Source organism: Myodes glareolus, chromosome X (assembly GCF_982192425.1).
Source record: "Myodes glareolus chromosome X, mMyoGla1.1, whole genome shotgun sequence".
Lineage (NCBI taxonomy): Eukaryota > Metazoa > Chordata > Mammalia > Rodentia > Cricetidae > Myodes > Myodes glareolus.
The window spans coordinates 24371027-24383390 of NC_142053.1; the positions used below are offsets into that span (position 1 = coordinate 24371027).

At 39.4% G+C, this 12364-nt stretch overlaps 1 protein-coding gene across 7 annotated transcripts in view; it reads left to right on the forward strand.

Annotated features, from left to right (window-relative positions):
- The first annotated feature begins 675 nt into the window (after positions 1 to 675).
- Positions 676 to 12364, forward strand: part of Enox2 (ecto-NOX disulfide-thiol exchanger 2) — a 271673-nt gene continuing 259984 nt past the window's right edge. For 2 of the 7 annotated variants that reach the window (XM_048450356.3, XM_048450358.3), the window contains exons 1-2: positions 757 to 896; positions 2082 to 2141. The gene's annotated coding sequence lies outside the window, so the exon portion shown is untranslated. Of the gene's footprint in view, positions 897 to 2081; positions 2142 to 12364 lie in introns of all 7 variants that reach the window. The other 5 variants (XM_048450357.3, XM_048450360.3, XM_048450363.3 and 2 more) reach the window with 4 other exon arrangements.

A 12364-nucleotide genomic window follows, 5' to 3' on the forward strand; every position in this document is an offset into this window, starting at 1 on the left:
CCTGTTTCTTCCTCCCAAATCCTGGGATTGAAGGTGTGAACCACTGATGCCTATGTATATCTATATCTATATCTATATCTATATCTATATCTATATCTATATCTATATCTATATCTATATCTATATCTATCTATAAAAAGAGAAAAAGAGTGAATATAGTCTTGGTAGCACATGTGTTTAATTATGTATTTCAAGAAGTTTAAGTGGTAGGATCCTTAACTCAAGGCTACTAGGCAAGATAGTAGCGTTTTGCCTGAAAAACAAAACAAAACAAAAAAATCAACCATACTCAAACTTCAGTAAGAATGTCAAATCATAACACAATGTGAACGTGCTTTTTTCAAAATACAAGCATTCAAAAGAGTCTAGAACATTAGTTTGCCTCAGCAAGCACTTTATACTCTAAGCTAGGCTGAAGGGCCATGCACATTAAACTACAATACCCAGAATACTCTCCTGTAGCTGACCTCAAGGAATTAGCGGAAGCTTGGTGTTAGAAGAATTATGGGTGTCTCGAAGAACTATATTGACTTCATCTCCCACAATCCACTGACATCCTTTGAGTCTTTCCACCAATGCCAAGATTGCATAGTTCCGAGAAAGAACAGTATCCAGTAACTTTAAACTACATTTCCCATGAGGGCATGCGCTTAGGTCTTAGACTTTCCTGGTGATCAGTAGCCAATGGGAAAGGCCTCTGTAGCCACCAAGTAGATTAGAGTCCAGCCATTGGGCCCCATTGCTTGGCCTAGGCCGGTTAGCAGAAGGTACTGAGTTGGGAAGGCAGTTGTGGGGTGTGCGGTGATGCAAGGGCACTCCGGGTCCTGGAGCTCCGAGCGGACCCGATTTTCCGCGGATGTTTAAGGAGTAGAGCTTCCGTAGCCGGGGAGCTGGAGGTCAGCGAGGCAGAAAGCCCGAGTGGCAGTGGCTGGGGACTGTGGGACCGAGGGGGCCTTGGGAGGAGGGTGCTTCCGGGGCTGCCGTCTTTGGCGCCTAACTCCGCCCAGCTCTGCCACTTCACGGGTGGGGGGGTGTCCGTGGGAGTCGGGATGGGCACCAGTTGCTGGAGCAGCCAGAACACAAGCACGACCTCCACCCCCCTCTTTTGTTTTAGTTCCTACCATCACTCGACCCTCTCCCACACACCTCTCAGCATGTGCTCCTTCATTGCTATTAGGATAGAGAGAGTCTTCATTAAGTGGCAGCTGGACTCTTCTCTCTCTCTCCTCCCTCTGTCTCTGTCTCTGTCTCTCCCCTCGCGCGCGTGGAAATTCCTTTCTATACCTGAAGCTTGATTTTCTGTCCGTCTCTGCTTCCTGATGATGAGATTTTTTAAAAAATAGACCTCTCTTACTGGCCCTCTTTAACCAGTCATTGGAGTAGAAAGTGTGTTCAATTTCCAGAAGGGATAGGGAGCAGAAGGAAAGAACCTTACTTTTGATGAATGTATAATTAAGTTTCAGTACAGCGTTCTGGTGAGAGTAGAAAGGCAATTGGACCTATTAGAGAACGTGGAGCATTTTAAAAGCTTCCAACGAAGACTAGTTAGCACCAGTGTTGCTAAACATTTAATGGGCTCACTGTCTACAAAACAAAGTAGACTGTGAAACACACCTCATTAATTATTCCATATTACAAATGTGTGCAAAAAATGCTCAGGGCTTAGTGGAAAGGCATATAGATAGGAAGGAGAGGCTGATTTGTGAAAGTTATAACCTAACTCAGAACTTGTTGGAGTCTTGAAATTTACCCATTTAGATCAATCCTAGTAAGCTTTGTGGAGGAGGTCACCTTTAATTTGGGCCCTCATGGAATAAAGGAAATTTGAAATGAGCAAAGGTGAAAAAATGCTTTCTAATACAGGGGTTGGCAATCAAGAAGAAGGCATAGAAAAGGGGGGACTTTATGACAGGGGCACATCTGATTATATAAGAGCTATCAGCAGGGATATATTGGGAGATAGTTTTTGGGATTGTAGTAACATGAGAGGTTGAAGGATGTACAGAGTTTGAATTTTATTCTGTACTGAATAAAATTAAGATTGAAAAATTAAGACTGGGTGATTTTCCTTTTCATCCTAGGGGAACCTGATTTGAGGTCAATTCTCGGAGAACACAAAGAAGTGTGGTGGTATGTTCCAGGTGTGAGTTTAATGTAACTAGAAGGAGAAACTTTTGTCTTGCAGATGTTTTGTTTATGACTATTCTTAGCCACAACCTGTACTTGTCAATTAGAAAGCAAAGTGCCATAAACATTTTCTTAAGAGATGAGTTTGCTGTCCTTGTACAGCAGATTATCCAAATTGCAATCTTCTGATTAGATAATAGTAATGATTCTTTATTGAGCTCACATAAAATCCCAGGCCCTTTGTAATTATCTGAGTGTCTTATAAGATGTGTACAATTTTTTCCCATTTTTTCTCTAGAAGAAGAAACTAAAATGCAGATTTCAAGCCCATAGACTGGAGGTAATTGATTTTTGAGGTAGAGTTTCAGTGTCCAGACTTCTGACTTGAAAACCCATGCTCTTTCCCCTGTGGCTTCCAAGTCCTGGTGTGCATTTTTGTTCTTGATTTTCCAGTTGTGGCAAGGGAAGATTACTGTAAGGTACAATTGGCCATCCTGGAAGAAACCCAAATGAGTCATTTTGGATTTCCATATCAGTGCTTTTGCTGTAAAATAGTTGCCAATACCAAATTTGCTTAACTGCTGTTATAACCATAGTTGATTATGTCTGCCAAAATTATAGTCAATATATCATTTTCTAAATTAGATGATTCTGTACAAAAACTATGTCCTATCTCTAAGTCATTTAACTCTAGACAGTTCTTTGCATTTTATTTTTATTTCAGCTTTTTCAAAGGGGAGCCAGGTTACTAGATGTCCTTTGTGACCTGAGCACACATTAAGTGTAGAAGACACAAGAAAATACAAGGTCTGAACCCTCACTGGGTCCAGGGGACCACAATTCTGAGATACCATAGAGTAAAAAATTGTGGGAGAACAGAAACAGGTACAGCATTTTGATAGGATAGAGGAAAGAGTGGCTAACCAGAGAAAGAGAGAGCTGGGAATTTTGTGAGGAGGTGACATGATAAATAATTCTTGAAGGGTAATGAATTTGGCAGGCAAAGAAAGGTCGAGAGGAGCCATTAGAGATATAAGAATCAGTCTGTAAGAGATGTGTTTATGGTAGAGTGGGTGTGGGTTTTTCTAATGTGAGCAGTTCATCCTAGCAGGGTCTTGAGACTGGGACAAGGAAGGTTCAAGCAAAGTATGCTGCAGAATTTTGAGAGTGCTTTTTGGAGAATCAACTGCAATACTAAGAAATACGAATGTGTTCCCACAGGCCCACTGACTCAAAATACCGAGCATGGACCAGCGGTAGTTACATTGTGCTTCCACTCACAGTTCAGATTTCATTAGTTGCATAGTTGGATGTATCTGATAAAAAAAACTAGTATTCATCAAACCTAAGGTTACGTAAGATTTAATAAAAATACAAAATACACTAGTCTTAAGTTGGTTTAAAGACAAATACTAAGTAATAGTATAAATATGTTAAGTATGGCCAAGTTATAACTTCTTATTATTGGGTGTAAGAAATAAAGTTGTAGGCAATAGGAGAAAAATTCAACATTTTTAGGAAAAGAGAACCATGAGCAGATTTTCCCATTTGTAAGATAACAGTGGAAAGGATGCACTGGAGGGAGGCTTGATCAGTAGGGTGTTTTCCTTCAGGGAGCTCATAAGTAGTGACGTGGAGAGGAGGAAACAAACTTGAGAGATTTTTTTTTTTTTGGTTAGGATTAGTAGTAATGGGTACATGTAAATATTATTCTATTAGTGTTTCCACTTGCTTGTTCTTTATATTTTATGATGAGCATAACATTGCCAGAGCCTGCTATTGCTTACATTAAAGTAGCAAAGTAGGGGAATTGGTACTGTTCAGGAGAGTGGGTTTGGGGAATTGGTACTGTTCTGGAGAGTAGGTTTGGGGAATTGGTACTGTTTTGGAGAGTAGGTTTGGGAAATTGGTACTGTTCAGGAGAATGGGTTTGGGGAATTCATATTGTTTAGGAGAGTGGGTTTGGGGAATTGGTACTGTTCTGGAGAGTAGGTTTGGGAAATTGGTACTGTTCAGGAGAGTGGGTTTGGGGAATTCATATTGTTTAGGAGAGTGGGTTTGGGGAATTGGTACTGTTCTGGAGAGTAGGTTTGGGGTATTGGTTCTGTTCTGGAGAGTAGGTTTGGGAAATTGGTACTGTTCAGGAGAGTGGGTTTGGGGAATTGGTACTGTTCAGGAGAGTGAGATTGGGGAATTGGTACTGTTCAGGAGAGTGAGATTGGGGAATTGGTACTGTTCAGGAGAGTGGATTTGGGTTATGCCAAAAGCACCCCTTTTGTCTCACTGAGTGTTACTAGAACCCTCAAAGTTCAATTAAAACATGAGTGTCTCTGGGAAGCCTTTCTAATAAACACTCTGCATTTGCATGAATACACACACAAGACAAGGCTAGTATTCTCGCTTCTGTAGGACCCATGCCACCTCTATTCCAGATGAGATCATACTGTAGTATGCCATTCTGTTGTTGTTTCTTTCTTAGTAGATTGTGAGCTCCTTGAGGGCAGGAATCACATCTTGTTTATCTCTATACTTAGAGTACTTGGGATAGTAGACATCTAACAGTCGGTTATTATATGACAAAACATAACAAATATTCACATGGATGCAGCTATGGAACTTGGTAGTACAGGATATTAACATTTTTTTTATTGGCTGTGTGATGGTGGTGTATGCCTTTAATCCCAGCACTTGGGAAGCAGAGGCAGGTGGATCTCTGTGAGTTTGAGGCCAGCCTGGCCTACAAGAACTAGTTCCAGAACAGGCACCAAAGCTACAGAGAAACCCTGTCTCAAAAAAAAAAAAAACCCAAACAAACCAAAAATCCCAAAAAAACCAAGAACAAACAAAATAAATAAATAAAAATAAAAAAGTAAATTGACAGATATAGCAGTTTACTGAGTGTGCTACTTTTACTGAATATCACAATTCAAATGCTTACACTTTTCACCGTGTGTTCATTTTTAGACATTCGTGTTATCTTTTTCTTTCTCATGATTTAAACCTGTTAGGCTTGCTTTACTTCTCTTGACAGGGTTCACATTTCTCCTTTCTTGTTACTTTCTTAGGAAACATCTGACTCTCTAGCCACCCGGTCCCTTTGATTATCTTTGGCATTAGTCTTAAATACATCTTCTCTTGCTTAGGCACATTGGTAGTGGGGTGATCATTTTAGTCAGCCCTTTTTTGAAAGGGATTTGTCAATATGAGTCAGAAATCCTAAAACTGAACATAGTCTTTAACCGATCCTCAACTTCTAGTGCTGTATTCTGAGGAAGCAATCGTGTTTCCTAAAATTTAGCTCCCTGATATTCTAGAGCTGTTCATTATAATGACAAAAAGAGGGTAAAATGGCACCATAAATATCCAGTATGGGAAGTTGGAATGAAATCAATTGTGGATCATTAAGTAGCCACATCATTGGATGTTACCAAAATATATTTCATGATGTGGAAACTTGTTTGTGATATATCCAGAGAAAATTCAGGTCATAAAACACCCAATATAGTGCAGCAAATTCCAACTTAAATATATGTACAGATCTTATACATGCCACATAAATCTTTGTATGCACACAAAGGAAAATTACTGTTACATACACAAATAGGGGTTTGCTACAAATGATAAGATTACATAATGACTTCTACTTTTTATCTTTTATGTTTATTGTCCTATATTTTCCAGGGATACATTTGTTCCTTATTTTTAAAGATAATTCCATCATACTTACTTTTTCATTTGGTAAGTTTATTTTAAAATAGTTATTCCTTGTCTACCACTATTGCCATTGCTTTACTTTGGGGTGTGCTTACTAACCAGCACAAATGCATCATTTCTAGCCTAGATTTCTATTGCCTCTACACCAGCTCTCTTCCCATCTGTTTTACATAGAAAGGATTTTTTTAATGAATCACAAATATGATTCTATTCAACCTTCATAGACATAGTTCAAAGGCTGCTCATTTTTCTTAGAATAATATCTAGATGATGAAAGCTTTGCAAATCAGCTGTACTTCGATCCATTTTCTCCTATAACTTGCTTGGATTTATAATCTGGGATTGTAGGCCACTGTCGGGCAGATGTGAAATGTTTATAGTTGACCAAATGCTGATGTGGATTATATAGGCTGATTGTTGTCAAACACACAAACTATTGGTATTTTATCATCAGAGCAAACATTTTAAATACATTCAATAGCTGTTACTATTTTAAGCTGGGTGTAAAGAGGCAGGCAGAATTCTGTGAGTTAGAGGCCAGCCTGATCTACATAGTAAGTCCCTGTCTCAATAAAATTACTGCTATTTTACAGATGGGGAAGGCTAAGTGATAGAAGAAAAGTTATCATAATAAGGAACTTTGTTAAGAAAAACCATTAACACCCTGCAGTGGCTCAGTGCTGTGCACTTTCCTGAAATACCTGTTGATTTTCTCACTTTACATAGACTTAAAGCCCCTTGGCACATTACATGTATCACAGCGCAGCCAGAACAGTCCCAAACTGACAGTTTTACTATGCAGTGGTTCACATTGTGTTAATTATAGAGATTTTCGTACTCACATAACACTTCATGGAAGGGAGTTGGAATAGTTCCAGATTCTCTGTGTTTCTTTCTTGAAAGTCTGTGCCTTTGGGAATGGGGATCCCAGCAGGAAGCTAGATAAAATTGTGGTAGAATTGAGTGTACAAGAAGCAGTGCATGTCATGGGGGGGCAATGTTATTGATTATATTTTTTAAGTGCCATGTAAATGCATTTTTCAGCAATCTATCCCTAGGGAAGACCTTGGTTGAATTATACAGTTAATCCTATTTACAGAATATAACCCATGAATGCACTATATTCTTGTGTTAAGTGATTTTAGGCATATGTAAGGGATTACCATAATGACATACATTTGTATGAATGTGGATATCAAAATTTTCTCTACAAAAATAGAGAAAAAAGTTGTCATATAGTCACTTAGTATCTTGTAGTATGATTTCTTCTTCATTTTTCTTACAAATAATAAGCATTGTGCAAAAATGAATGATCTTTAGGGACAAGTCATGAGTACAAATCATCTGGGAATGAAATAATATTACTTTGCATAGACTACTATATCTCTTTAAAATCCATTAGTTTTACAATTAATATGCCTATATACTAGTAAAAAAGAATCTGTAATTCCCCAGTTCAACATTGAAATTACAGTTAGGGTTTCAAATTATTCACTGAATTATTTCAGGCTTATTATGTGCAATTACTGTGCTAGACTCTGTACCAGATACTCATAAATACTCCTTTTGATGCCTTTGTGTGTGTGTGTGAAAGAGAGAGAGAGAGAGAGAGAGAGAGAGAGAGAGAGAGAGAGAGAGAGAGATATTAGAGGACGAACATTCAAGAACTGCTGAAAGAAAGAGATCACTTCAACGAGCAAGCCCATCATCTAAATGAAAATTTTACCCAGCTGCTAATTGGGCTGTGTGCCAGAAGGGCGGTATTTTTCTTTCTCCTCTTCTTCCCTCTGTGGGATCTAGGCAAAAGTTAGCTACCAGATAGCTGATAAGCAAACGATGTACTTGCCTGTCTCTCAGCAGTATTACCTATGGAAGGCTGGGTTCCTGTGGCTCCGGCCCAGTACAAGCTTGCCGGTGCTGTGAGAATTATGATTGTGTCAGCTTTTTCAGGGTTCCTGTCTCTGCTGCACAGATTTGGCAGATACCTCAGACAAATTTTATGTCTCTTAAATCTTCCTCAAGCAAGGCTTGGCCCTTAGATTTATATGTACAAAAAAACCCCAAGTGTTTACCAGTTTGACATTTTTGAAGATCAAAACAGACTCAGTTGTTTTTCTTTTTCTTTTCTGTTTTTTTTTTAGTTCAGCAAACCAGCTCAGTTTAGTCTAAAGAAAAGGCTAATTGCTTTGTCCTACTTTTAAGAAGTAGCCCCAAGTACTCTGTAGAAGTGGCCGCTAATCATATACCTAAAGATTTACATTCCAGTCTTCAGCTTTGTTTCTTTTATTTCTTCCCTACAAAGTACAGCATTTTGCTGGCCTTTATTTTCTTTTTTACACTTTACTGATAACAGCATATAAAGCTTTGTAAGATGGAGACATAGTGAAATGCACTGGTGATATCGGAGGAACAAAGTTTTTTTTTTTTGTTTGTTTTTTGTTTTGTTTTTTTAGTTCTGTTCCCCATTTGTGATGTTTTGTTTAGTGGTCTCTTAAAAAAAATACTGTTCCCTGGCATAATAATGATAGGTGAGAATAAAAATTGGAGAACATTCAATGACTATCCATTAACAGGGCTGTTCCAAAGACATCTGTAGGCAGAGCACAAATGATAGTTTGGCTGTAATTCAGAGAAGCTGAAGCATTATATGGAGCATGTTATATTGCTTCAATGGTGAACTGCATGACAAAGATGGGGAACTCCCTGGTAAGGCCCCCTCTCATCTGCTCCAGCTGCTCTTTTTAGCAACAACAACTGCCGGTGAGAATTGCCTGGGATGGAAACAATCCCACAAGAAGACCTCCTGATATGCCCTTCTGCTCTTTCCTCTTCAGTTGTGTCCTCGGACACACTTCACTACTATTACATGGACCGCATGGTATTCCAATTTTCACATTTCAGGCGATGTCAAGGGCTGTGAAATAAATGTGTCATGAAAGCAGAAGGGGGACTGTTTGGGGACATGAGGAAGGGGACTGGCAAGAAAAGGGGATAAGCCAGCTAGTGAGCAAAGAATAAAGTATAATAATGCCACAATAATACCCATTTATTTCTCTGTTGACCAAACATTTTTGAAAAGATGCTGAATTTGAAATCAAAGAACTTCTGACATTCAAACTCATTCATTTAATAAACATTTGATCACTTATAAAGGTCTGGACCTTATGCTAAGCACCAGAAATACAATATGTAATTATATGTAATCCCTGCCCACCTTAATGAGCTCACAATCTAGCAGAGGACATTGAACTCAAAGCAGTGATTATATTCTAATATACACAGGTTACTCAAAAAGAGAGATGTACACAAGGCTTCCTAGAAGCACATCTAAAGGAATTACTGCTGAGTATGGGCAACCCGTAGATCAAAACCTTGATTTGGCTGAGTCATAAAGAATAAATGGGAGCTGCCTATATTCTAAGTAGATAAAGAAGTTGCTAGCAAGGAGTCTTAGCAGGACAACCAACATGTAAAAGGAAGTTTGGATAAACATGGAAAGTTTCAGTAAAGGTATGATGCTGTATAAAATCTACTAGGGATGTGACAGAAGGATACAGACTAGGAATTTTGGAAGGTGTCCTGTGGTAAGTTAATGAGAGAAATCGGTTGCTACTAAGTGTGGTCATTGTCTCATAGGCACGCAGGGGTGAGACAGTGGGGGGGAGTAATGCGACTGGGTTAGAGGGTGGGGAGGAGGCAGAGAAAGTTCACTTTGTAATATAACAATTTAAAGAAGTGGTAATCTAATCCCTTAGCCTTGTCCAACAGTGCTACCACCATTAAGCTTTCTTTCAATAAACAGAGTAATATTGTTGCCTTGTCCACACAGGACATATATCCCTGTACCCCTTTGTGTGTCACTTAGTTGAATATTCAGTTTTTCCACCTCAAATCAGTGATCCTTGCAGCAATTGGGGTTTGATTATCACAAAGGAAATCAGTTTCAGAGTCCAGCAGCTTCATTTCAAAAACATTATGTGAAGCTTATTTATTGCTGGCTGACTCAGCAACACTGAGGCAAGTTGAGGGCACAAGGAGGGAAAGGGACATGAGCTGAATATATGTAAGGAAAAGGCTGCCTGAAAAGTCGCCAGTGTCCACAGCACTGGAAATCTCTATAGTCAATGATCAGATGTGGGAAATATAAGGGCCAGAATTATATAGATATAAACCAAATGCATGTTGAAGGTACATTTGCCTAAACAAATTGTACTATTTAACTAATCAGTTTTGGTTAATTTTCTTTCCCTGACTCAGAAACCATAAATAGCTTCCTGTTATCCTTAGGAGGAAGGCCAGATTCTCCAGCCTGGCATTTGCTGCAATTTGGCTCTACTCTGTTTCCAATATTTATACTTCTCTCTTACAGAACTCTGCTCCAGCCAGTTACCCTTTCAGACAGCACTTTGGCATTCCTTTATCTATATTGTTAGCCGGCTCAGGGCAGGGACTATTAAAAACAAAACAAACCAAAACAAAACTCTGAGTCCCCTACAGTATCTTGAATATGGTATCTTGAATACACTAGTGCATCTGTGTCTTTTCTGTTGGTTGGTGATTATTATTCTCCTACCTTTGCTCCTTTCTTTTCAATATCTACCACCATAGGCCTCTACTAAAAATGGTTGTTGAAACAGGCAAGTAAGTGTCATGTATCTGTGAATTTAGCATTTGGGAGATAGAAGTGTAATGATTACCACGACTCTAAGGCCACTGGGTCACATGGTCACATAGTGAGTTCTATGGCCAGCTTGGGATGCATAATGAGATACTGTCTCAAAAACAATAAAAAAAGCAAATCAATCAACCAGTCAGTAAATACATGAATAAAATTTTTTGAAATGACAACTGAGCAACTGTGATACTAAGTGAAAGGGATCACCACTCAACAAACTGTCTTTTAACTTTGTAGTGTGTGTGCATGTGTGTATGTTGCACACGTTTGTACTGATGAGTGTACTTGTTTGCATGTGTGTAGGCCAGAGGACGGTGCCACGTATTCTCTTGCATCACTCTCCGCCTTATTACTTGGAGGCAGGGTCTCTCCCTTAACTTGGAAATCACATTTCCCAGCTAGTTTATATATTGTGTGTGTTTCACGCGTGCGCGTGCACGTGTGTATGTGCCACTGCACATGTGTGCAGGTCAGAGGACAACTTGTAGGAGACTGTTTTCTTCTTCAACATGTGGATTCCGGAGATCAGATTCAGGTCATCAGATTTGGTGGCAAGTGCCTTTAGCTGCTAAGCCATCTTGCCAGTCCTGGTATTTCTTTTTATTGCCTGCGTTACCACCTATCTGTCCCTTTCAATCTAAGTTTTGCCATCAGTACAGATTTTCTAAATTCTTCAGTGTTTGTATCATTAGCTACAATAAAGAAATGTTTTTGTGCTCTGAAATCAATCAAACCTTCAATTATACCTTCATTTGCTATGCTGCCAAAACTCTCATCAGCCTGGGTGTCTTAGACCTGTGCTTCAATGGACCATGTATCTCTGATTAATTTTGAGATGTCCCCCTGTTTCATCTAGTGGCAATGTCAGGTGTGTAGTCCATAAATACCACTTGATGTTCTTGAGCAGAGACAGCGCAAGGCTAGGGCAAAGAATACTAAAAGTCAGCATACACGGAGGAAGGGAGGGGCAAAGGAGAGTCTGAGAAGGTCACAGTTGAATGGGAGGTGGTCCATGAGGACTTGAAGTATTATGGGAAGAAGGATGCTCAAGTTCCCTAAGTAATCCTCCAAGCAGAGCCTCTATTTTCTTCCCTCTCTCTTTAGAAACAGTAGTTCTAGGAAATGAGACACAATAGTTGCTTAGTGTAGCACAGGGCAAGTCTCCTTGTTGTTGTTTAAATACTACCAATTAATACACTCAATTTGTTCTCATTTATCATATGATGCAACTTAGTTTTGGAGGCTGTGGGTGGGCTACTGCTTTCATATTCATCTGTGCTATACCTAAGCTCACCTGGGCTCCATAAACCTAGTTTTCTTTTTCTTTGCAACATTTCCCCTTTTTGTTGTGTCACTTAAAATACAAAGAGACCTCTAATCTGCTTTTATTGAGCAGAAATTTTGTGCCAAGTATTGTGCTAGCTGCCATCACACCAGTGACACTCTACAAAAACCTGACAACACACGTCTTTCTCCATTTGCCAGACAAGGGAACTTGAGACTTAGCACTGTCAGGTCCATAAGCCAGAACAAGAAACTCAAGTCTGTCTGTCTGGAGAACCTAATAGTCCCCTACATCATCAGATGACATTTTAAAACAGCAACAAAATAAGGGACCAGAGAGATGGCTTAATGGGTAAAGGTACTTGCCATTAATCCTGATGACCCAAGTTCAATTCCTGGACTCCACATAGTGGAATCATCTCCCTCTGATTCCCACTTGTGCCATGGTATTTGTGTTCCTATTCTCTCCTTCTTTCCATCTCTCCCCCCTCCTACCTTCCCTTTCCTGCGTGCGCGCGCACACACACAGGCAATAAAAAAGTTTAAAAAAGACAAATAAAAATA